The sequence below is a fragment of the Lissotriton vulgaris genome, chromosome 3_1 (genome assembly GCF_964263255.1).
Source record: "Lissotriton vulgaris chromosome 3_1, aLisVul1.2, whole genome shotgun sequence".
Taxonomy (NCBI): Eukaryota; Metazoa; Chordata; class Amphibia; order Caudata; family Salamandridae; genus Lissotriton; species Lissotriton vulgaris.
In genome coordinates, this window is record NC_141689.1 from 1,470,536,600 (window position 1) to 1,470,564,299 (window position 27,700).

A 27,700-nucleotide genomic window follows, 5' to 3' on the forward strand; every position below is an offset into this window, starting at 1 on the left:
TCTCCCCTTTTCTAAACTGTAGAAAATACAATGCATTCCTACTGCCACATATGGAGCTGGGGTTTCTTGGTTTCACAACGTTGCCCCTGTTCAGGTGGAAGAAAACAGAATCTGTAGGAGGCTGTTACACCTCCCGCCCTCAAGTGCAAATGCTATCCTGCACTCTGAATTGAACCTAGAGTATATACTTGAAGATATTAAATTGGTCCCCCTGCTGCTCTGGGCTAGTGTGTTAAGTAAGAGGGAGACCAGTTTTAATAGGACTGTTATTGTTGATTGTTTGAAATTGGATGGGAGACCTTCTTAACTGTGGTTAAAATATATTTGTAATTTATTAGACGATATTGGCCTTTCAGAACTGTTCAGTGCCCCTGGTTTGATTAATAAAACTGCTGAATAAGTCGTTAAGGAGAGATTCACAGAATAAATCATTTATTTGTGGATTCAGGAGGTAGCTAATGAGCAAACTATCCTCCACTATTATTCTATGTTTGCAATGGATGATATCCCCCTGTATCTTAGGTTAGAAATAACCCGATGGGAGCAGTCTCTCCTATTTAAATTTAGATCGGGGATGGTCTAGCATTTAGCATGCTTTTATGAAATGGAAAGTGTATTGGGCAAGGAACTACCCCCTTGTCCTTGTAATGGCAAGGCGGAACAATCCCTGTTACACTTCATGTTTTTTGTGGTTTTTATCATCATTTTTTTCTGTGAAGTCTTAAAACCTTATTGAAAAAATTTGCTTTTCAGAAATGCAGAGTGGTGTTAATCCACCTTCAAATGTTTATCAGCCCAGATATCTGTTTTACTTAACCCCTTCCATGCTGGTGACGAACCCCAGCCGTCACGCTCTGCGGCGCTCGTGTGCTGATGACGGCTGGGGTTCGTCACGGCCCCGCCTTGTTCTTTTGTTTACCGCACAGCGGCGGAAACGGCCCAGCATGGAAGGGGTTAATGTGTTTTTCTCAAGTTGAACATTCTCAGTAGAAAATCAATGGAGTGGATTCTCTAGGGCTCTTTGTCTTCTGTTGGTCCTGTATTATATTTGATGAACTGCTGTATTTTTAATGGCTCTATCTTTTGTATTGCACTAAGAGTGGTATTTTGTCACAAAGAGTGTACTGTTTTGACTTGTGCTTTAATGATATTCTTAAGATCGAATAAAGATGTATTGAATTTAATTGAATTGACTTGCCTATATCTTTGGGACTGTTTGACAAATCTTTACGAAATCACCCCCCACCCCCAAAAATGCCCCAGTTATTCTAATTGTGCATGTAAATTTTCGAGGCAATCTGACAAACAGGGGCCAAGAAAAGGGGGGGACAAGAAAGTGTGTTTTCCATGTTAATTCCCATAGCTGTTTTGAAATAGCTACAGCCAGAACTGCTGGAGAGAATTACACCAAATTTGGCAGAACAGAAGACTTTTTTCTGCAGATCACACTTTTTATTATTTCGTGTAAATCCATTCAGATTTTATTGAGAAATTAAAGGGAATCCAAATTTGTATATCTAGGGACACGGATCCTCCGAGGATCTGACAGTCCAAGTGCTAAAATTTGATTGGCTGCCAACACTTCAACCAGGAAATATGTGTAGCAATCTTGGGATTTGGACACAGCTAAGTCCCAGAAAAAATATTTAAAGAAAAGAAAAAGGGGGCAGGGTCGGAATATACTGAGTCGCTAGCTCTGTTCCTGGGGACTACCTGGGATTCTTTCCAGGGTAAAAATAAACTTTACAAAAAACAAATTACAGTGAAATCAGAATAGAGCCGTAAATATACGTTGATGTTCAGCCTAAAAACAGGCCCTCAAGCGCTTTTCGGACGATTTTGGTGACATGTTATCGATGCAGAAGAAAATGTGGACATCGCCACCAATCAAAGAAGCACTTATATCATTTAGCTAACAAGAAGTACCCCTGTTTGGTGGTGATTCCCCTCTTTCTAGTGGAAGCACAGAAATCTCATTAAAATTTTATAAGCAGCTCAATTTTCAAACTAAATAAGAGAATGTCCAATTTCAATGGCAATTTCTTCTTCAGGTCGATGAATCTTTACCACCATGTTATAAGGAGCACAACCCAAATATGTTTCTTAATTAATCATCAACTTATAGTATTTAATGTTCAGACAATGATGGGACGTTTGGTGAAGCATTAAAGTATTATATTCTCAATAGGAGATTAGTCTGTATTTTTTTCTTTTAATTTTGGTTCGTCAATCATGTCCATTAACAGAAATCTCAAGAAAATTTTGTTAGAATTAGCATGCAAAATAGCAGTGTGTTCCATAAAGAAATGAATCACTATCTTAATCTAACAGGCTTTACTTATCCTAGCCAGAACCCATAAAGAGTTCCTTTGGAAGAGTGCAATAAAATGCTTTTGAGCAACAGGTTATTGGCAATAAGAGGTCGAACTTTCCTTAAGAGTAGTTTTGAGAACTCAGGTGAGTTTCCTAATAGCTGTAGTAGCAACTGTTAACCCCTTCGCTGCTAGGCCTTTTTCCCCCCTGTGCTAAGCCTTTGTTTGAGCTATTTGGGGTAGTTCGCGCTTAGGCACCTGTAACTTTTTGACTATATAAGGTATCCACGCCAAATTTGCGTCCTTTTCTTCCAACATCATAGGGATTCTAAAGGTATCCAGGATTTGTGTATTCCCCTGGAGGGGACTCAGAAATTAGCCAACATATAGCTAAATTTTGTTTTTGGGGAAACATGGAAAAACAAGTGCTGCAAATGAAAGCATCTGGGTTTTTCCCTGCGAATAGTAGCAAAAAAGGATTTGTGGGGTGATGAAATGAAACAGGGAGTGGGCATAGGAGGACAAGCCCTCTCCTGGCTGGAGAGTTTTCTGTCCGGGCGCTCACAATCTGTCAGCCTGGGACCATACCGCTCCTCTTCAAGGATGCTCACGAAGGGGGTGCCACAGGGCTCATGCCTAAGCCCCACATTGTTCAATGTGTACGTGGCCCCCCTTGCTGAGATTGTGAGAAAATATGGATTCACCCCGGTGTCCTACGCTGACGACACCCAACTTCTTTTCCCTTTCCATTCTCTCAACTCCAATGTCAGGGATAACTTCGCGGAAGGCATGAGGGTCATCTCCAACTGGATGGCTGCCAATCGCCTCCAATGCAACGTTGGAAAAACGGAGCTAATGCTTTTTGGAAAAGCGTCCATACTATGGTCCCCCGACTGGTGGCCCTTAGACCTGGGACCAGTACCCACCCCAAAACTAACAGTTAAAAATCTGGGGGTGAAGTTAGATCAAAATCTTACCTTGAAGGAACATGTGAACGCAGTCGCTGGGGCATGTTTTCACACAATTGGTCTGTTAAGACGAGTCTTCCCTTACCTATCAGACAACTATAGAAAGACCCTAGTGCAGACTATGGTGATAAGTAAAATTGATTACTGAAACGGACTCCTGATACAAGCCAACGAGAGCGCCATTAATCGCCTCCAGGTAGTCCAAAACACAGCAGCAAGACTGGTTTTGAATGCCCCCCCCAGAACCCCCTCCAAACCTCTGCTGCGAGAACTGCATTGGTTGCCAATACGACAACGCATCAAGTTCAAGATCTGTTGCATTGTTCACAAATGCCTGTTCGGGAAAGGCCCCAACTATCTGACCCAAAAGCTACCCCTCTTTAAACCTGACAGAGCCTTACGGTCAAGCAACCAATTGCTAATAAAAACTCCACTGGTAAAAAAAACCAGACAAGGTGGCAGAGCCTTTTCTCTGGTAGGGCCTAAACTCTGGAATAACCTTCCCATCGGCATAAGACAAACCTCCAATCATTCCTCCTTCAGGAAGAAACTAAAAACCGTCTTATTCCAGGAAGAATAAATAATCCACCATTAGTCGACAACCACAACATCTGGTAACACCTGCCATTCCATCCTGCGAGCAAAGCGCGGAGATACCTCGGAAGGGGTCGATTCTTGCGCTATACAAGAATATAAAATAAAAATAAATAAATCACCATTTCCCCAGATTTTAGGGAATGACAGACTTTTGTCATAAAACTACAAATTTGTACACAGTTTTGGCGTTTTTCTGGGACATAGCCTACATTTGCTATTTTTTGTGCTTTCAAGCTCCTTCCAGTTAATGGTAGAAATGGGTATAAAAGCAATATTGGATCCTGCAAAGCTACATTTTAGTAAAGTAGACAAAATTCTGAATTCAGCAAGGGGTCATTTGTGTAGATCCTTCAAGGTTTCTTTATAAAAACTAACAGATAAATATAGAAAAAATTGGAAATTAGTTGAAAAAAACAGCCTTTTGTGTCAACGTTTTCACCTGTAACTTCTTGTAATTATGACAGCTCTTTGAAAGCAATATATCGTTACATCCGCGGGACCTTGCTGGTTGTGGGGATATATAGGACTTGTAGGTTCAACAAGAGCCCAACAAAACCAGAGCCAAAAACTGAGCAGAAACTTGCAATGGTTTTTTATTATGAACCAGGTATGTTGTAATTATTTTGGGAAAATGTATACATGGAAAAATCGGTATGAAAGACACCTATGTATTTCTGAAATGGGAACAAAATCTGAAGTTTAGAAACAGTAGATATCAGGTTGGGGTGACTTGACTGGCTCTCACCAGGTAATGTTGCCCACAATCCCTTGCAAACCTAAAACAATGTCAAAGAAAACACATTTTCCTCACATTTTTGTGGTGGAAAGTTCTGGAATCTGCGTGGATCCACAAATTTCCACCCAGCCCGCATTCCCCGAAATCTTCTGAGAAAAATGGTATCTCAGTTCCGTGGGTAGGCCTAGTGCCCGTGACAGGAAACGTCGCATAACGCAATGTGGACACACCACAATTTCACAGTGAAAAATGACCCCTTTTTTGGAAAAGTGCCTAGCTGTAGTTTTCTAACCCTAGCTCTGCTGGCACCTAGGGAAACCTAGCAAACCTATACATTTCTGAAAACTAGACACCCAGGGAAATCCAGGATGGGGTGACTTTACTGGCTCTCACCAGGTTCTAATACCCAGAATCCCTTGCATACCTAAAATTGTCAAAGGAATAACTTTTTCTCAAATTTCTGTGTGGAAAAGTAGTGGAATCTGCGTGGATCCACAAATGTCCTCCCTCTCAGCGTTCCCCAAAGTCTTCTACGAAAAATGGTACCTCACTTGTATTGGTGGGTCAAGGACCCGCGACAGGCAAGGGCCCAAAACCAATTAAGGCGACATCAAAATTACCTATCACTAACCACCTGGTCTTGCAAGGGAGGTCCCATGAGTTTTTGGCTCAGGGCTCAGCGGCCAGCTAAGGAAACCTACCAAACCCACACATTTCTGGAAACTAGACATACGGGGGAGTCTAGCGAGGTATGGCTTGTGTGGTTCGCTCAACATTCTCCTACCTAGAATCCCCTGCAAACCTCAAATTTCACTGAAAAAAATTAATTTATTCTCAAATTTCTTTGTGGGAAAGTTTTGGAATCTGCGTGGATCCACAAATTTCCTCTCACCCAGCGTTCCTTTAGGTCTCCCAATAAAAATTGTTCCTCACTCGTTTGGGTGGGTCAAGGACCTGCGACAGCAAGGGCCCAAAACCTATTGATGCGACATAAAAATTACCTATCACAAACCAACCTGGTTTTGCAAGGGGGGCCCCATGAGTTTTTGTCCCTGGACTCGGCGGCCATCTAGGGAAACCTAACAAACCCACACATTTCTGAAAAACTAGATACCTGGGGAAATTCAACTAGGTATGGCTTGCATTGGTCGCCCAACATTCTCCTACCCAGAATCCCCTGCAAACCTCACATTTTGCTGAAAAAATCACTTTTATCTCTTGTTTCTCTGTTCTTTGTGGATCCACACATTTCCTCCCACCCAGCCTTAGCCCAGGTCTCCCCCCAAAAAATGGTACCTCACTTGTGTGGGTAGGCATAGTGACTGCAACAGGAAATGGCCCAAATCGTACTGCGGAGACTTCAAATTTACCTATAAGAACACTACCTGGTTTTGGGGTGCACCTGAGATTTTGGTCCCGGGCTCGGTGGCCATCTTGGGAAAGTACCAAACCCAAACATTTCCGAAAACTAGACAGCCAGGGAGCCCAACGTTTTCCTACCCAAAATGTTATGCAGATCTCAAATGTAGCTGAAAAAAACAAATTTTCCACATATTTGTGTGTGGAATCACTGTGCCAGCAGAAATGTCCTACCCCAGAGCATTCTCCTTAGTGTCCCGAGTAAAATGATACCATCCTTATGTGTATATGAAAAACAGTATTTCCTTTTTTGTGTTTAGATCACAATTCTATCTTTCTTAGAGCCCTTGATTTGTGAGGATGACGGGCTCCCTGGGAGGGGCACCTATTTTTCTTCTGATGACCTGTGTCTTAACTTGTCCTCTATGGTATTTATGATATTATTTTTGCCTCAAGATGGCCACTGGTGACACATGGATAGACCACGCTCTTGAGCAGTCTGCTTTTTATTACGGTCCTGGGAATGGGCGCAGGTTCCCATTGGCCTGTGAGGGCACGTGAACCATCGAAATTGCTCCTCCTCTATCCGACGTTATCGAACTCTGGACGGCCAGCTGCGCTGAAGCCGTTAGGAAGTGTTCTGTGTCCGTACACCACCCCGATATCGAGGTAAGTGGGAGGAATTGCGCGGGGAACCATACTTTCATAGGGGCAGTGCGCTGAGTTCCCTAAGCTAGGCTCCCTCTTAGTAATGGGTACGGGATGTGGTGATTTAAGAACCCCCTGCCACCTAACTCCTCAATTAATTCCCGACATGTTGCCCAGTGTCGTTTTGCCTACCGTGAGGCATGTAACTAGTAGGTACCCACCAAAGGACGGGGAGGTCCCCCATATGGGCCGAGGATGTATTTTTTTGTTATGATTTCCCGACTATCCTAACTGCGAGGTCTGGTGATAACTATTCACCGACGAGCATGCTGTTGTATCTTTGGACAACTTTCCACTCATAGTGACAGTGACTAGCGGAGCGCGATTTCAGAGCAGGGAGGTCCCCCTTATGAATTGAGTACACGCTCCCTGTGTTTCTGTGCATGCGGATTGAGAGGCGTTACCGAATTAATTTACTGGTAGCCTGTATGTAGTTTCATTTCGTGATGACTGTAGACTGGGGATCCTTTCGGGTATTAAACCCTTGTTTCTGCGGGCAGCTAAATAGCCTTTGCTGCTTCGTATTTTAATCTCCGTCATTTATTTATTTATTGTCTATATAGATATCAATTCTACATACCTCGGTGACAGGTACTAAGGCCTAATGCCAGGTTGCCGTGTTTGAACTGTATTACTAAGAGCGGCATCCCTTTCATTTTCCATCTGGCTCGTGGAAGGATGTTCAGAATTTCTTCATAAGGGTTGACCCTGACCTTGCTGGGTAGGTTCCAATATTCCCACCTTGAGTAATGAGTGCGCTACATCCCTGTAAGGGATATCCTATTATGTCTGCTGATTTGCATCATAGATCCTTATTCTGGAGTTTTAGCTATCTATGTTGGAGGTTAACCTGTATCTATAAAATTCTGCCTCTTTCCTATTGCGTCTGATTATCAGATATTAGGACAAAGATGTATGTGTATCCTTCCTCCGCATGCCAGAGAGGACAATGCGATATGCACTGTCTTTCTTTTATAACTGGCACTGGGCTCCTTTTTGTCATATAGTCTTTAATTCTTCCATTTAACTTTCCTCCTGCAGCTATCTCTGACTTGTTGGTATGGGTTTCTGAAATTACCTCTGCCCTCGACCTCGATTCAGAGGCAGAATGGGTTTAGCTTATTTTCACTTATTCTCTATTTGTGGTGATGCACTCTATTCCATTTTATCTGTATTGCGCTTTTTCCTATAAATCTGAATGATTGTTCTCTCACCGGAGCTGACTTTGTAGTGACACGAGCACCTTATTTAATAAAGAACTTTGATGTCTAGAAAATGTATATTTGCAATTAATATATGTGTTTTCTTTAATGTCCTTTCATGATTTTAGGTGTGCTGTCCCACACCACTTGTCCATGCTCGCCCTGATGAAGGTGTAAGCCCGGCTGGGGCTAGACACGAAACGCGCGTTAGCGTTGTAACTGTTGTAGGATGCTGGATTGTTACTACCCCCACCCCCTGGATGATTATTGTAAATCTGTCATCCGATCATCATGTGGCAGTTTTTCCATTCTGATGCACCTGTTGATGTGATGTGTATGTGTTATGTTGGATGAATGATGATGAGTTCTGGAATGGGTGATTGCATGATTGTGATATTTGAATATGATGTGTGGTATATGGTGTATGCATTAATTTCCTATTGAATATTGCTTTTGTATTGTATTTATTGTGCAAAAAAGCTGATGAAATGTTTCTTGCTAACATGAAAATAAATAAAAAATGATCATCTATTTTGATTAAAAAGTTCTAATTGTTTGAGGATTTTGATTTTTGTCTTGGTCCGCTCTGGTGCGTGTTTACCAGTATCAGGACCCTCTTCAAGGGCCTTTTTTACATTTTTTGGCAGGTAGTTATTTATTGTTGGTCGCTTTCATTTTCCCCTGCCTGTATCCTGCCAGGGGTCTCCCTTCTTAGTAGTTAAACAGTTATATTAACCAGAGATTTCACAAAAAAGAAATGCACTGTTAATAATTGAAAGGACGAGAAACTGAACCATTGACTCACAGCTCGGGAGCTGTAAAGCCACGACAAGGCAACATCCACTTTACAGGACATTCATACTCCTTTCATACGTGTGACACATAAAAAACCATTCACAACGCCAGCTGCGGGCACAGCACATTACAACACTCACACCAGCAGAGAGCGCCATTCAAGGCCCATCACTTTCACACACCCACATTCCTGACACAGCAACCACACCAGCTCACGGATTGCATGGAGTGGCGTTTGGCTAACAGTGTGTGTAGTAACTAGCAGCAAGTCACTACTCACACACCACGAGCCAAGCGCCCATCCACGCACACCGCCAGCCAAACACCAGTCCACGCACACCGATAGCCAAGCACCAATCCACACACACCACCAGCCAAGCACACGCACACTGCTAGCCAATCGCCAGCCCACTCACCCCCAGCCAAGCACCATTCCACGCACACCGCCAGCCAAACACCAGCTCATGCACACCGCCAGCCATGCACCAGTCTGAGCACACCACCAGCCAAGCACCCACCCACACACACTGCCAGCCAAGCGCCAGTCAACGCACACAGTCAGCCAAGCACCAGTCCACACACACAGTCAGTCAAGCGCCAGTCCACGAACACAGTCAGCCAAGCGTCAGTCCACGCACACAGTCAGCCAAGCGCCTGTCCACGCGCACTGTCATCAACTTTCGATAACATTAATAAAAACAGAAACACATTGCAACTAGATACAAAACTTTAACTCCAAAAACAACAGCAGTAACTAAAGACATCATTCTAATGCCAACAGTGAAACTGAACTACAACTATATAAAACCATACAGACCAAGCAGTACACTATTAGACTCACAGTTGCACCTAAAACACTTTTGAGTGTAATACAATCTGAAACATGTGGGCACACACAGCCCAGGATTAGGACAAATGGCACAGTGCATACGACTCTCCTTCCACATACCTCTTCGCAAACAGACTCTACATCTCTTACAGGGATTGGGTTTTTTGGGTGTGGGAGGAATTAAATGGGGAAAATGGTGCTCTTTCAATCTAGCCACATCATCCACCACTCCAACTCTAGGAACACTTGCCTGTTCCACAACCACAAGGCTGCCTATCACAGACTCCTAAAACTGAACAAAAGTCATCTTTGACGCAGGAGATCACTCCTTGAACACAACAAAATCATTAAAAGTTGCTAAATTGAAGAGATGGATGGCCAACTTCTTATACCAAATGTAAGCCTTACAAACAGCAGTATAAGGTTCCAACCTCTGATCTACTCTCTCAACACCACCCATGCGCTTACTTTAGTCTACAATGCACACAGGTTTGCGGACTTCAGCAATCTGATCCCAAACGGCCACAGGTGAAGTATGTACACATCCATCCTGTCCACAAATTTCCCAGCTAGCATTTCCTCAATATGCAAGGTACTGCACTATCCCCGCTGAAGCTTTTTTGCAAACAAGCTCTTTTGGGTAACCTTTGCGGTTAGAGCGGATTGTGCCACAAGCAAAAGTGTCCACTTTTAACAATTCCTTAAACAATGGCACAGCAGTGTAGAAGTAAATTATCAAGGTACAAATGGTGACCTCTGTTAAACAGTCCTCTAGCAGGTACACACAAAATCCCGCGCACTCAATGAATCTCAACAACAATGTGACAGTCAGTTTTGCAAATAGATACAAAAGAAATTTCTTGTTCAGCGTCGTTTTCATGGAGGTTCGTGTGTCTCTCCTTTTAATGGGTCATCAAATTAAGGTAACTTAACATACAGCCAGCCGACACGTGTTTCGTTGTAGGACTGTAAATGCACAGAAGCTACAACTCTTCAGGGCTCCAATGTTGAACCAGCAATATCTCAACCCAATTCCGGTGATATTTCCAACCCGGTGGGTGTTCTTTGACGAGGAATACACCATTTGGATTTTACCGGACCCAGTGAAAACGGACTCTTTGAGAATTATATACGAAAGTGGTATTCCACATAAGAGCGGTGTCTACGTCTATTGTGACTTGGAAAATTCAAAGATACCCCGCCGGGTTGGAAATATCACCAGAATTGGGTTGAGATAGCGAAGTTACCCATGCAGTCGTTTATGGGAGAGGGAGAGAGAGATAGATAGATAGATAGCTAGATAGAGAGAGAAAGAGAAGGAAAGAGAGAGGGAGAGAGAGAACGAGAGAAAGAAAGAGAGGCCGGATCTCTGAAGGGCCAGATTCCTGAGTTGCACCTACAGAACATACAGCTTTTTATTTTTAGCAAAGTGCATATGAAAATTGTGCTGTAAAGGTCTCTTTTAGTTTAACCCCTCCTGACAACTCAAAATGGGTGTATTCGCCATCCTCTCCCTTCTTCCTGTTTTTTATATCTGTAAGTGCTTCCTGATGAGGTTTAATTCCTTGGACAGGTGCCTGGTTGCCTACTTGTAACTATTCTCTGACCCTGCTTCAAGGGTCAGAGCAGGGTCAGAGAATAGTTGCAAGTAGGCAACGAGGCGCCAGGAAGCAATTAGCAGCAGGTGTCCAAGTTGAAGTTAATTTGTTTGTAACCCTTTTGTAAAAGGTTACAAAGAAATTAGGTTCAACTTTTGCACCTGCTGCTGTAACCCTTGATTGGCTGAAAATTCGTCCCCGCTGATTCGCGGATTTTACAGCGATTTCGCGAGATTCGCGGATCGTGAAATCGCAGAAAATCCGCAAATTCGCTCGCGAAACGGATTTTACACCCACCCTTAGTGGAAAACAAGGCTATGTAAAAGCTAAAAAAAGATATTAACAAGACATACCAACTACCATGTGTTAAAAAAGAAAGAGAAGACGAATGCAGTAAACCGTGTAGCAAATAATGCAACTCAATCGCAAGGGACCCTGGATAAGTGCTATTCCAAAACATGCCAGTCATAAAAGCAAGGTAAGTATTTAAAATACGATTAAGTCATGGTGTGGGGAAGGACGAAATAGATTTCACAGCAAACGGCACATTTCACGAAGATGTTAGAGTCTACAGTTCAAATATATGTTCAATCAGTATTTACAGAAGGCAATTCTTTTTATTAAAGAGAAAGGAAGAAATAATAGAAAATATTGAGGCCAGGCATTAATAGAGCAACAGAAATGGGAAATTTCTGGAGAAATAAGCAGCATCTTTCTCTTTTTGCATGTTTAATAAAAGCACATTTTCTCTAACCTTTACATTGGCACTTATTTCCTATATTAATATTAAGACACATTTCTACATTGTCATGTTGTTAATTTACTCCATAAATTTCAAATTCCTCAGTAATTACACTGTGTTCCCTTGATGAGGATTCATGTTGTAACATAATTGTGGATGAAGATACTCGAGTAACAATAACATTGCAAAAATTGCATGCACAGTTTGTGGTCCTTTACACAGCTGTGATGTAGAATATGCATGAGACATTAACCCAACGATGTAGAACTTAATAACTAACCAAAAGAAAGTACTCCAGTTGGGTAGACGTTTTCGACAAAGTTGTGGACTATTCTTGAAAAAAAAGAGGTTTGATGCTGGCACTGATTTCACAGAAATTAGACCTCAATGGGTAGCACTTAAAAATACAAACATAGCAGGTACCACAGTTGGAGCGCCCTTCTGTAAAGGACATACAATCCTAACTTCTTGAGCTTGGCGAAGATAAAGCGTGTTTCCTTTCATATTCAATGTTGAAAAATTATATGAGGTGAATACATCATTGAGCTATTGGAGCACAATATGATGTGTAGTGACTGTGATGGGTTATTTCTATTTTGTCATCTCATATTGAGAGTAGAGTCCATGGTTCACCTCATTAAATACCCTAAGGTGCAAAAACCTAAAAGGCTTAGCACCCCTAACACACCCAATCACAGACATACACTGGGACTCGTATCCCTACTCGCAGATCAACACAGGTGCTCACAGACACACACAGGCACTCACAGACACACAGGCACTCATGCACCCACTCACACACTAACACCGGCAGCCACACACCCACTCATGCACCTACTCTCAAAGGTGACAGGTTACAGTTAAGACTATACATTTAAAAAAAACCATAGAAATTTCCTGGAAAAAGGGGGTGTGTGGTCTCACCAGTGGCAAGATGGCTGCGCACTGAGCGAGCTATGCTGGCCATGCAATTTCATCCGACATAATCCGCCATCAGCGTGGGCATCCTGCTGCCAAAACTTCACATCTGCATCTCACATACCTGCTGAACTGCCTGGAGGCTGCAGGGAGACAATGCCGGGTGCCCGTGCTGCACTGTGGGCCTGATTCACTTCCCACCCGCCTCGCAGTGCCTGGGATCCTACGCTGGTCCGTCCTGTCTGCTGAGTCCCCTGTCTACATGATCTGGTGTGACCCACCTGCTCAGACCTGCGTGGGGTCCTGCTGTGGCTACCCTCGGGTCGGCGCTGTGGTGCCCTGACTCAGTGGCTGTGGCCCAACTCAGGCCTGGTGTCATGGCCTGGGGGATGGGCACAGCCCGCAACTGCTTCAGCGCCATGTAGGAACTGAAAGACCACCATGCCCTCCTGCCTGGGGCCTTGCCTGCAAGCCGGTCACCTGGTCTGAACAACGACCATGCTGACACACCCAGCGCACTACCAAGTGTGGCTGCTGCTCGCACTGAGGGACTGTTCTTCAGCCCGGCTGTCTTTGGCTCGCTCTGCCTTGGCGTGGACTGAGCACTGGCAACACCTTTGGTCTTCGCAGCTTACTGCTCCTGGTGGCCCCCGGACACCTGACACAGCATGTCCTGAACTCAAGGGCTCTCTAACCTGCCACCCCGGGAATGCTATGCCGCAAGCCTGTGGCCAAAACTGACTATCACACTTATCCTCTGGGGAAGAAAAGCTCTGTGCCTGGGGCTTCTCCCCAATCCTGTCTGCAGCACCCTTCACCTGCACTGACGCCGGGGAATCCTGTAGTACTGTGCCTAGTTCTGCTGCTGTGGCCTTGCCTGTGGCACTAGCTGCAGCCTGCTGTACATCACTACTGGTGACTTCTGGGACGACATCGGCTGTGCCTGACGCCCTACCCCTGTGTCCTGCCACATGGCTGGCTCTGGGGTCTCAGCTCCTGCTTCCTTGTCCACTGCAACCGCGTGTTGCCTTTCCTGTGCTGCCTCATTGCATCCTCCTTCCTACTAATATACACAGAAAAGGGTGGAGAGGAAAGAAAAGCATATACAGAGGCGTATAAGCAGTGACACATTTGTGTATTATGAAAAACTGCCCTCACTCACACATGCCCAGACCAGCGATGTTTTACCAACCCTTTCCGCAATATCAGAACCAATGTTACAACTGGCCAGCCATGGGATATCCCCCCCAACCTACTTTTTACAATGCAGCCTTTGAGGACCCCAGATTCCAGGGCCCCAACTTCCAGCCCGTGCAGTTTCAAAACTTTCAGGGGCCTTTTTTAGGGAGGGGCTGAGGCAAGGGGAAGGGCAAACACAAAGGACAACAGGTCACCTGGAACAACCAGGACCAGGAGATTACACAACGTGTAACCAGGAGCATGGCCACAAACAACATCCCGGGAACCAGTATCAACATTCTTTAGTGGTTAATTTATCATCAGTTACACGTTCCCCAGTCCCGGAACAACAACTTAATAAGGGACTTGGATTTGTTTCTACGAATCATTTGAACCCGTTCCAACTATGCCAAGTCCTTGCAGTATTTTTCCGCAATTTCCGGCTGAAAGTTTTCTTTGAAGATCATGAATTTGTGGATCCCCATCGTGGAGATACCCCATTTCGCCCTAAGTCCACATTTACCCCTCAACTTTCATTACTCCCCCCTGAAGTGGCAACCTTTGAGCAGGCGGTGATAAAAGATTTGGAGATACTCAGTGTATCCCAGCCCGGCAGTTCTTTCTCTAATATCTCGAATCTGGAGAAACAGGCTTGGAGGTAATTAATGGAATGCACAGAAATCATCCTGAAGCCAGCAGACAAAGGTGGTGCAACGGTGGTGCTGGATAGGACCACCTACAATGACGAGTACACCCGCCTCCTGGCAGATGAGAGGAACTATTCGAGACTGGCGGGGGATCCAACGGAGGATATCACTAGGGAGATTATGACAGTGGTGGAAGACCTAGATCCAATGATTGGATCTCGGAACATGAGGCAGAGTTTCTGATTAATAAACAAAACCGAAAACCCCTCAGTTCTACATTCTCCCTAAGTTACACAAACCAATGAGACCACCTCCCGGGAGACCCATTGTCTCTGGGATGGGTCTCTATTGAAAACCCTGTCACAATTCAGTGACTTCTTTCTGAACCCCTTGGTTCAAAAGCTTCCAGCGTACCTGAGGGATACCTTGGATATCCTTAACCATCTCAAAGATCTACCTTTTGACCCGGAGACGGAATACCCCATCGAGGCCTTATACACCAACATTCCCCAGAGGGAAACTCTCCGGGTCTTGGAGAATATCCTGCTCCAGGAGGATTGGCATTATGAGACATCCAGGGCCTTCATCTTACACCTCACTGAAATAGCTCTTTGAGCATTCCGGCATCATGTACCTCCAAACCCATGGCACCTCCATGAGCAGCATTTTTGCGCCAAGTTTGGCGGGCCTCTATGTGGAGGCCTTTGAACGTACATACATCTACGATAACGCATTCCCAAGGGGGACACATCTGAAGCTGTGGCGTCGTTATATCGATGACATTTCGATAATTTGGAGAGGGGATAAACCATCAGTGGAAGCTTTCCTGGAGTGGTTAAACACGATCAACCCTTTACTGCACTTTACCTCTACAATTACCAAAACCAGTCTTCCTTTTCTGGATTTGGTCATTGAACCTAGGGACGGTGTAATCCACACGAAGGTGCATCACAAACCAACAGACAAGAGTGCCTTGTTAGCTTTTAATAGCTTTCACCCCCCATCTTTACAGGAAAACCTACCGGTAGGACAATTTTTCTGGTTACGAAGGAATTGTTCGCAACATAATGACTTCACGAAGGAAGCTATTGTTCTAACAAAGAAACTTACAGACAGGGGCTATCCGCCCAGGATAATCAAAAGGGCTAAGAAAAGGGCATCCAATGCGAATCGAGAGTAATTGCTTACAAAAACAACAAGAACAGGAGTTAAAAAAAACAGTATTTGTATCCAACTTTAGCACCACCTCCCAACAAATAAGACAGACAGTACTGAAGAATTGGAAGATTCTTAACTCAGGAAGTCTCAAGATGAAAAAACCTTTGTTTTCCTTTAGGCGGAGTCAGAATCTAAAGGACCTTTTGATCCACACAAAACCCAGGGCACCACATATGGTGGATATAAGAATCACCACAACAGGGCTCCCTACGGTCATGGGCCATTTTAAATGTGGAGCATGTAGTGTATGTCATCTCACTTCCAACACCAAAAGTATTGACATTGCCCTACCCACACCTTGGGAACAGAGAGGGCACACAAATTGTAATTCAAAGGGAGTGATATATTTAATTACATGCCCCTGTTTGAAACAGTATGTGGGAATGACTAACAGGAAAGTGAAAACCTGCATCACTGAACATCGCAGTACGATTAGATGTGGCAGATCTAATACGCCATTAACAACACATTTCAGTTATGCGGGTCATTCACAGGATGACCTGAGGTGGACGGTCATTGAAAAACCTCATTTTCAGACTTTGGATGTAAATAGAGCACTATTTTTATGCGAACAGAAGTGGGCGTTCCGCCTTAAGAGCCATTATATATGGACTTAATGACGATGTACCTTGGTACTCCCTTAGCAGATAAACAGTATTTATGAGACTAAATCAGAATTCTAAACCATTGGGTGCTATCTGAAGGGACTTATCCCCTGAGGTTTGAACACCTTGACCATAAAAGAGAACCATAGTTCATATAACACCGTGAAATGGAGTAGAAAACACACTGATACGCTCAAACAACAGCATGCACACTCTAGTTGGAATTAAGTTAACTTTAGGAGTGATAAGAATCCCTACAGCGTCTGTATTGACGTGCGTATCATCCCACCAATGTGGGCATATTTAAAAGATGGAGGTAGGGGCCTGGGATGTATCAATAGTCTCTCCTTTTTAAGGGATTACATCGTGATGGGGATGGCCGGACGGGCTAATGCTACATTTCCCAGCTTGCGGGCGAAATACCTTTACACCGCGCATGCACAGGATTACGTCATTATGCATGCGATGCCCGTAACACTTTCTGAAGCAGGAATATAGGCGTGTTTAACATCTCGCCGGTATCGTCACGGCGTCAATGTGAGGGGCACGATTGGTCTTGGGGTCATCCACTGGAGCAGTAAGTGACATGGCTTTTGGTTTCCGAGAGCATGCTGATGTGGAGGTAGCATTTGAGTATTTTTCCCTCTGTTCGATCTGACCGCAGGGACAGATATGCATGTTACGATGGAGTGATTGAGATTGTACCTTGTATATCGTTACTGCAGGGGTGTCTGTTTCGGTTTGTGATACTGTGAAACCTGAAACTGGGGACCTCATGGGGAACTGGCCCAGGCCCTTACTGGGGGTTTGTGATACGATTAAGTCCTACAGGAAACTATGGAGTATAGGCATTTTAAGGAGTCTTGATGGGCAGCACTCAGACTTCCAAATGGCGACCAGTTTTGCTTCCCGAGTCTAACACTGAAAGGAGACCTGCCTTCTTTGGGGTCCTTAAAGGTGCACTTAACTAGGTAGATACGGAGATATACTGTGACCTTGGTACTTCTGCATTTGTGAATTTATAATTGTTTTGTAATGCAGGTTGTGTTCCTTGGAACCCCACCCCCAGACGTCAGGTCGAGTTTAATTTCTCAATAAACTCGGTGAGTTGTTAATGTTTATAATGGATGTGGAGTCAGCTTATATGTGGTAATAAGCCATGGATTACAGAAAGGTCATGAATTTACCTATTGAGAACTAAGATCTCCTATGACAGATTTTTACGATAAATTTGGTATCTATATTGAACTATGGGCCATACGTCTTTACATATCTCTTTAATCTATTTTTTGGAACAATTGGTCCATAGCTGGGTTAACTGACCTTATAGTAGTGACGAGTAATTATACCTCAGATGGAGGGGCATTATGCAAGATTAGAAAATAAGATACCTTATAACACTGTAGTATAGGTAACATTTGGTGTTGTTTACAATTTCGAATGTAATTTATCTTTTTGCAGTATTTGTCATCCATGTTGGTGGAACTCCCTCCACATGGACCTAAATTGATTGGTAAAGTGACTATTACCCTTGTAGCACCAGACTAAGGTAAGGGGGGTACTATATGAGACTGGGACAGTCAGGCGTCCTGAAGAAGACCAATGTGACCGACCATTTGAGGGCACGCATAGGTCAAAACATGTTGACTGTAGCAGTAAAGGAGGGGTGTTAGGGGGTCCTAATATCCTACCTTATCACCACCATCTGTAACCTAGTTTTAATCCTGCCCTTGGAACCTATCAATAAAGTTATACTAGGTATCCAGGAGCCAGTTTTAACCTCAATATTCCCTACTGCAATTTTTTGTTCTATCACTGTACCCAGTCCTGAATTGTCATTTCTTGTTGTGAACACTGTTGTCACTTTCAGTTTTGTGTTATACTTTGTTCTTGTATTTTATGTTTCCCCACTCTATGCTCCGCCCGGTGCATGGCTACGCCTGGGCGTCGCAGCAGCCCCAATGATGAAGCATGTCACACACATTGTGTGTGAGTGAGGGAAGTTTTTCATAATACACAAATGTGTCAGTGCTTATACGCCTCTGTATATGCTTTTCTTTCCTCTCCACCCCTTTCTGTGTATATTAGATTTACTTTAGGGGGTTCGGGAAAGTAGAGTTGTGTGTAGACCCTCTCCCCTTCCATGTGTAAGTAAATCCTCCTTCCTACCCCACGTGGCTGAATCGGCCCTCGACCCGGAGGGCCTCAGTGCATCTGCAGATTCTCTACACTGCTCACTCTCTCTGCTGCCACTCCACTTTGGGCTGCCATGGGGAAGACAGATACCAGGCAGACCAAAATAACTTTCTTAGGGTGCAGTACGAGCAAGGGTGGCAAGCCCCCCTGATGCTGGTGAACAATCTACACAGGCCGACATCCCTGGCGAACAGGATGATGGGCTCCGGACCATCCTTCTAGAAGTGCGGTCCAGTCTCCAATCCATTGACGCAAAAATTGACCATTTAACATCCCGCCTTGATCAGGTGAATCAAAGGTGGACTCTCACAATGCGCGTATTAATAAGCTCGAGATAAGGGTTTCGGATGCTGAGGATGCCGGAGTCTCCGGGGCGAAGAAGCTACTCAAGATGGACAACATTCTCGAAATTATTTGCGCCAAGAACGAGGAGATGGAGGTGCGCTCTCAGAGGAATAACATCAAGATCGTTGGCCTGCCGGAGTCCACTGCGACTGAGAAAATGGAAGATTATCTTGAAACTCTTCTCATCTTTGGCCCAGTCGTATCCATCCACTTCATTATTGAACAGGCACACAGAAACTTGGCCCCCGACCTTCTCCCGGGGCTCCTGTGTGGCCCATCATAGCCCACCGGTATGTAACTGTTACCACGCATCTTTTAGCACGAAATACAGTTACAACGAAACTATTACCACGCAGGACCCTTTACAACGAATACCTTTACAACGCATTACACTACAATGCAGATACTATTACAACGCATACCATTACAACGTAAGTATAGGTAAGTTTATCTTTTTTTTAAAACATTTATTAGGGGTATTGGGTTTTGGTTTTGGGGTACAGGGGTATTTTTAGGTTTCAGGGTTGGGTTTGGGTTTTGGGGTACAGGGGTATTTTTAGGTTTCAGGGCTGGGTTTGGGTTTTGGGGTACAGGGGTATTTTTAGGTTTCAGGGCTGGGTTTGGGTTTTGGGGTACAGGGGTATTTTTAGGTTTCAGCGCTGGGTTTGGGTTTTGGGGTACAGGGGTATTTTTAGGTTTCAGGGCTGGGTTTTGGTTTTGGGGTACAGGGGTATTTTTAGGTTTCAGGGTTGGGTTTGGGTTTTGGGGTACAGGGGTATTTTTAGGTTTCAGGGCTGGGTTTGGGTTTTGGGGTACAGGGGTATTTTTAGGTTTCAGGGCTGGGTTTGGGTTTTGAGGTACAGGGGTATTTTTAGGTTTCAGGGTTGGGTTTGGGTTTTGGGGTACAGGGGTATTTTTAGGTTTCAGGGTTGGGTTTGGGTTTTGAGGTACAGGGGTATTTTTAAGTTTCAGGGTTGGGTTTGGGTTTTGAGGTACAGGGGTATTTTTAGGTTTCAGGGCTGGGTTTGGGTTTTGGGGTACATGGGTATTTTTAGGTTTCAGGGTTGGGTTTGGGTTTTGGGGTACAGGGGTATTTTTAGGTTTTAGGGTTGGGTTTGGGTTTTGGGGTACAGGGGTATTTTTAGGTTTCAGGGTTGGGTTTGGGTTTTGGGGTACAGGGGTATTTTTAGGTTTCAGGGCTGGGTTTGGGTTTTGGGGTACAGGGGTATTTTTAGGTTTCAGACCAGGGTTTGGGTTTTGGGGTACAGGGGTATTTTTAGGTTTCAGGGCTGTGTTTTGGTTTTGGGGTACAGGGGTATTTTTAGGTTTCAGGGTTGGGTTTGGCTTTTGGGGTACAGGGGTATTTTTAGGTTTCAGGGTTGGGTTTGGGTTTTGGGGTACAGGGGTATTTTTAGGTTTCAGGGTTGGGTTTAGGTTTTGGGGTACAGTGGTATTTTTAGGTTTCAGGGCTGGGGTTGGGTTTTGGGGTACAGGGGTATTTTTAGGTTTCAGGGTTGGGTTTGGGTTTTGGGGTAAAGGGGTATTTTTAACATATATATTTACAAATTATGAAATAAAAATTAATATAATTAATTAAAATATTTAATAATTAAATATTTTATAATTAATTAAAATATATAAATACTTAATAATTACATTTTTTTTAAATATTATATACTTACCTATACTTACGTTGTAATGGTATGCGTTGTAATAGTATATGCATTGTAGGGTAATGCGTTGTAAAGGTATTGGTTGTAAAAGGTCCTGCGTTGTAAAAAATGTTTGGTAATGGTATGCGTGCTAAAAGTATGCGTGGTAACATCATATATCCTAGCCCACCTGCTGAACTATCGGGGCTGAGACTCCTTTCTACGCAGGGCCTGGGAGCTGGGTGGGATCTGTCACCAAGGCAACATGTTATGCTTCTATCCTGATTTCACGTTGTCTATCCAGGCGGCCCACAAATACTTCCTTCCTGCTAAGTGTATCCTGCAGCAGCTCCACATCACATATGCGATGCTTTACCCCTCCAAACTCCGCATTGACTTTGAGGAGAAGCCCAAATACTTTACTGACCCAAAGGCCACCCTCGACTTTGCGAAACAGCTGCAGAAGTCCTCCCCACGCAGCCGCTGCACCAAGCCTAAAGACTGCCACACAAATGATAATAACTGACTCTTATAGGCAAAGCCATGCCTCACTGTTGCATATTTCTCATGTTGTTCCCTATAGGCGCTCTGTCTAATGCAGCTGTATGATGCTCTATCATAGATTGGAACCTGTAACTTTGCATGTTATGTCGGCTTGCGATGCACGGACACTTGTTGCACTGGAGATTTGTGGGTCCGTGGGATAGTTAAATTACCCTGTCAGTCCTGCCTGCAATCAACCACTTTCCTGGGACTGCACGCTCTTCCCTTCAGCCACCTTCTGCTGTACTACACCAGGCTTGGCCACACTGCCTATATGGCTAAGGGTAATGGCGATGCCCACGCACCCTATTGGGATGATTCCCTGTCCCATATTCTGATGTCCAAGTTCGGGACTCCTGGGAGGGGGAGGTTTGGATTCTCAACATAATTGGGGGGTTGGAGTGGCAGGGGGTGGGATGTTTTTTTTCTTTTTCGTGAGGCATTGTAATTGGCGCCTTCCACTGGAGGCCAGTTTTGTTGTTTCTTTTACTTTGATTTTGGCATGTCACTACTTGTATGCACTTCAGGATATTATGTGCCACACCGCTCCAGTACCACATGCTCTCCTCCCGCACAAAGGCACTGCATCACTCACTGCTCCACTGCTGCCAAATGACTGATACTGTTTTCTTGACTTGGAACATTCGTGGTCTGAACGACCCTCGTAAAGCACGTTTTATGCATACACAGCCTATCAGACACCAGGTAGACATTTGTTTCCTTCAAGAGACACACCTCCTCCCTACCACTTCATATAGACTGCAATCTCACGACTGGGGGGAGTCCTACACTGCCTATTGCTCTAATTACTCATGCTGTGTTTCCGTTCTTTTTAAAATGGCCTTCCCTGGTACGACCCCCACTCCCTCATTGATGCAGAGGGTCGCTATCTGATACTCTCTGGCGCTCTATACAACCAACTGCTGATAGTAGCGGCAATCTACGGTCCCAAAACTGATGATCCCGGCCTTTCACACATGTCTGGCAGCTCATATCCTCTCTGGGGCCTCACTCCTTGATATGGGGGGGGGCTTTATCATAGCACCTTCACAGGTGCTATATCCTCGGGTGACCGCTTTCAGCACTCGCAGGCCACTGCCCTCCTCCACTCCATCATTGATGACAACTCTACTGGATGCCTGGCGGCATGCGCGCCATACTGATCACAAGGGTACTTCATTGTCAGGCTTGCGTGGCTCCTGGCCCCGCCTCGAACTTTGGATTACCACTTGTGACATTGCCACCTGGACCACCTCTGTGGATCACATGTCCCGCACCCTATCGGACCATGCCGTGCGCCTATGTTTGCAGCTCACGCTCTGTTGCGTGTTTGCATGGCACCTGCCACCCAATGCCCTCCGTGATGTCGCCTTTCGCAAGGACATCCACTGGCCCATCATTGCCTACTTTGAGCGCAACGTGAGCTCAGTTGAGTCACCCTCTGGGAGCCCTTCAAGGTTGTGGTTCAGGGGAGTGTGTTGCCAAACAATCTGGGGTACTAAAATCCATTAGGGTCACCCTCAAACACTTGGAAAAAGATATCAAAGCTCTAGACCTTAAGCAATCTCAAGATTATTGCCCTGATACACTCGCCTCTATCAGAGCCAAACTTACTGAGCTCCGCGAGGAGGCTGATAGAGAGATCTCATTCCACTGCAGAGATGCCCATGATCGCCTCCATGGCAAGTGCGATCGCCCAGGCAAGTCCCTCACAAACCTGCTCAGGCAGCCACATGCCTCTTCCTACATCACAGCCCTCTGCGAGGGGCCTGTGGGGAGGACCACCTGTCCCAGCAACATCATTGATAGGATTTCCACACTACATCACAAAACCTACAAACAATTTTTTTCGGTTATTCATCAGATCAATCCTGCTCTCCCCGCCGTAGATGCCCTTCTGGATGTCAGTAAAGCTTTTGACACTTTAGAATAGCGTATGCTTTTTTACCTTCTCCCTCGACTGGGATTTAGTCCAGGCTTTGTGCGTAAGATCCAGCTGCTGTGCTCACTCCCAACGGCACGCATCAGGGTAAACGGTCAGGTCACTGACCCCATAACCATCTTGAGGGGTACCAGGTAGGGTTACCCCCGATCCCCCATGTTATTGACCATTGCGATGGAGCCTTAGGCAGTGCGACTGCACCAGCATCACTCTCATCGGGGCATAGGTTGCTCAACCCAGGCTTTAGTTGTTTCCATGTACGCCGATGATGTCATGATCTACGTCCACGAACCTCTGTAGAATTTTGCACCCAAGACTAGGGAGGTTGTCCGCTTTGGCTGCCTCTCCGGAGTCCAGGTCAACTGGTCCAAATCCGTTCTTTTCCCGCTCACTGATGCCACCTTGCCGTTCACAGCAGATTACCCTTTTATATGGACGACCAGTCCCACAAGGTACTTGGGCATCTGGTTGAGCAAAGATGTGGATGACTTATCGAGATCCAAGTTTGGCAGGGCAATGGACTGGCTTGAAACCAAGACTAGCATGTGGCAAAAACGTCTGCTTTCACTTGCCGGGTGCATCGCCAACACCAAGATGGTCGTGTTCCTTAAGTTCTTGTATCTGTTTTTAAACATACCAGTCCCGCTCACCTCACAATTCTTCCAAAAACTGCGCTCTAACATTATGACGTTGATCTGGGCAGGACGTCAGCCTAGAATTGCATATGATATTCTAACTCTTATAACTCTTCCCTGGGACGGGCTATGTAGATACACTGGCGCCGGGGTACTCTCCGGGCCATCCATACAACTTGCCAGTAACCAGGCATTCCCTCACTGCAGACAGTGGGTATGGCTCACCGCACAGCCAGCCTGGGGATTCACACTGTGGCTGACATTTACACTAACAACAACTTTTTCACACTCTCTGCCAATGCAGCCTCACTTAATAAGCTACTTTACTACCAGATCTGAGCTACATGTAGAAGCGATAACCCTGCTTTTCCGCTCACCCCCCAGTTTAACACTGGGCTCGAGTACACTCACTTCTCCAGTTCTCCATAGAAAATGGTCACTAGACTATATGCTCTAACACTGGCGGCCTGCTCCATTAACTTGGATTGGAAGGGTGCACAGATTTTGTATTTCCTTTTAGTGTATTTTGTTTTTGTTTTTTAGGTACTCCGTTAACACAGAACTTACCCAAACTGCGTGGAGTGCAGACCTCAGGAGAGACCTCTCCCTCCAGCAATGGCAATACTGTTACAACCAAATCAAGCACCTCTCCCCCAACGACCGCCTGCTGCTCATTCATTTTAAATATCTACACAGGCTTTATTATTACACAGAATGGGTCTGGCGGGTGCAGACAGGTGTGCGCGGTGCGCAGCCCCCAGGGCAGACTTCACGCACCAGGCCTGGTTGTGTCCCACGGTCTCTTCGTTCTGGTTGGAGGTGTGCACTGTAATTAGCGTTATCACACTTGAACATATAGTCCCGATCCCCTACTGTGCCTCCTGAGTCATGTTAAACATGTGTCAGGCGCTAACCGCAAGCTGACCGCAATGCTCCTCATGCTAGCCAAGCGCTGGGAGGCTATCCACGGGGGTCGCAAACTGGCACCCTTAATTAAATGCACGTTGGATGAAGCTGCCCACTGCTAGACGCTCCTGTGTGAGTTCTGGGACTTGATTCCAGCTTCAAACAGACCTCCTGACATATGGGGTCCTCTCATCTCCTACCTGCATCGCTTGGCCAACCCAGACTAACCGGCCAGTGATTCCTTAATCACTAATGCCCAAATAGACAGCAGCAACCCACCAGACTCCAGCCATAATTCCTTGCTGAACACATACGGCTCTCTCAAACACAGTAACTGCAGACACCAGGTCAAAGTACAGTTATCACGTGCCATTCTAAGTGTAACTACTTTGTAATGCTGATACCCCCCGTGTGAGGAAAGCATTGTCATACTACTTAACGGAGTGATAAATGTAACATACCACTTTTTTCAATAAAGGTTTCGAAAATAAAAAAAATGAAAAAAATCTTCCACACTTTACCCTTTATCCTACTTCACCTATCACCCTTTTCTATGATATCTCATTTTCCAATGTTCTTCCTTACGCTGATAACTTCCTTCCCTGCTTCTTTCTTTTTAAAACTTATACCACTTTCCCGATATTTCAATTTCTTTCAACCCCACATACACTACATTAAAGTATACAGATCCTCTGATATCTCATTCTCCCTTTGTGTACTTTGTACTTCATTACATTTTTTTCTCTTTTTTGGTGCACTGGTATTCTTTTCTCATTCTAATACTTACCCCAGTGCTTCCATTTCCTTAACCCCTGCCTTTCTTCCCCTCACCACACTTCCTTTTTTTACGCTCTTCACACCTCTCTTTTGCACTTTTTGCTCTCTCTAAATTTGACGTTTCACCTGATTAATCTACATATCCACCTCAGTGCCACTTCGCACTCTTACTCATTTTTACCACTTATATCACCTCTTTCTTTCCATGTCCACCTTTTTGTATGCAACCTGCTTTTTCTCTTATCAAACTTCCAAAATTATTCTTTTTCATTTTAAATACTTCAATTTTTGTTAACTTATGGCACCTTTCTTCCACTTTCCATACCTCTCGTTTTCGCCTTCAGCCACCTTTGCCCCAAGTTGAACTTGATCCCTCTACAAGATTTTTTCTGTTATAGACTATATATGTAAATATTTTGATCTCTTTAAAAAGGGGTAAACATCTCTTCAAAGAAAAGGGGGATGCTCTGTAACAAGTGCCGCTTGTAAATTTGTATGGGGCCAGTGACTGCTGCTTACACTAAATTTGAGTAACAAATGAAAGTGAGTAAGCAGTTTTACATGATTATGCTCTCGGTTTTCAGGACACTCTGAGGCTTTATGACTTATTTTTTAAATGTTACTGATGTGGTTAAGCACTTTCCGGTAAAAGTGTTTTTAAAAGACGTTTCTAAACTGAATAACAAACTTTCTTGTAATGTTGATATTAAGGTACTAAATAAATGTTGCACAAAATAAATAAATATAAAATAGGTTAGAGGGATGTTATATTTAGGAAATAGAGTAAGAAAACTTGGAAAATCACTGAAAAAACATAGATTACAGGGACATTATAGTTAGACTCAGTTGTCACTCATACAAAACTAGTGAAACTCAGCAGTTATAATTAAATGAGTTGTTTGAGATGTCATGAGTGATGTCATCAGAGATGTCACTGACAAAGTCATGAGGGATGTAATAAGTGAGTTCATTAGCAGTGTATTGTAAGTTATATTTAGCTCAGGTAATTATACCAGCTGTGTGGGACTTACTGGAGGTAACAGGGTGGGGAGTTGGCCCCCAAGGTTCCTCAAGAGGCAAGGAGATGAAGATTTATACAAATGTTATTAAGCCTATAAAACCCAGTGTATGGATTGTATAATTTGAGTAACTTAAAATGCATTGCAGATATATATATATGTTTTTTTTAAATGGCTGCCCCAATAACACATGTTTGGTTTGGAGATGATATCATCCCATCAACTATATCCATGCCACTGCAGCCGTCCAATAGTGATGCCAAAAGTTGAAATACAGAAAAACAATAATGGACGCAGAGACATTGACAAAGGCCATGTGCTCTGTTGGTTTGTTGTTGTCTTGGTCACATGCAAAAATAAAAAACACATGAAGAAATCACTCCTGAGTGCATGACGTTCCTATGGGGAGTAAAACGAATATGACTATTTTGGTTTTGAGAAAGACCATCAGAGTCGAAATGCGTCAGCTGAAATAAAAAGCATTTGAAATCACTTCTCTGGAGTGTGGGCCTTACTCAAGTCGCATCGTGGCGCAGAGTTTTGAAAATGATACCCAGGGTTCTGTGTCCTGCCGCCCTGCCCCCACCTCACTGGGTGGATGTGACAGGAAGAACAACAGGATCACAGTGTTACATATATATATATATATATATATATATATATATATATATATATATATATATATATATATATATATATATATATATATATATATATATATATATATTCATTGAAAAAACTATAGGTTATAGACCATATATAGTTAGGAATTAGCATTTACAAAACCTTATTTTACTTACACAAAACCATTGAAATTCGCATATATAGTTAGTTGCACTAACTATATATCGCGCACCCGCAATCCACTGCTGATCATGTCACATATTACATCATTCATGACATGGTCAGTGACATCACTGATGACATCACTGATGACATCTCAAATGACATCACTGATGACAACATCCAGTGACTGTATGTTTCTGTAAAGTTAAAATATGTCTTACATATTGAAGAATGAGTGGATGTATAAGTGTCTGGATGAAGGATTTAGTAGGTGCATGACTGACTGTATGAGTGAGTGATTAAATGTGTCTCACTGAGTGCATGGATTAGTGACTAAACTGTCTTAATTTGTGCATCATTATGTCTGTTGTTCTGTAAACTGCTGCATGTGTTGATCAGTAGCTATATGAGTAACTATATGGGTTATTGATTGGTTGCCCAAGTATTTGTATGGGAGACTGAGTGTGTGTGTGGGTGGCTGGGAGG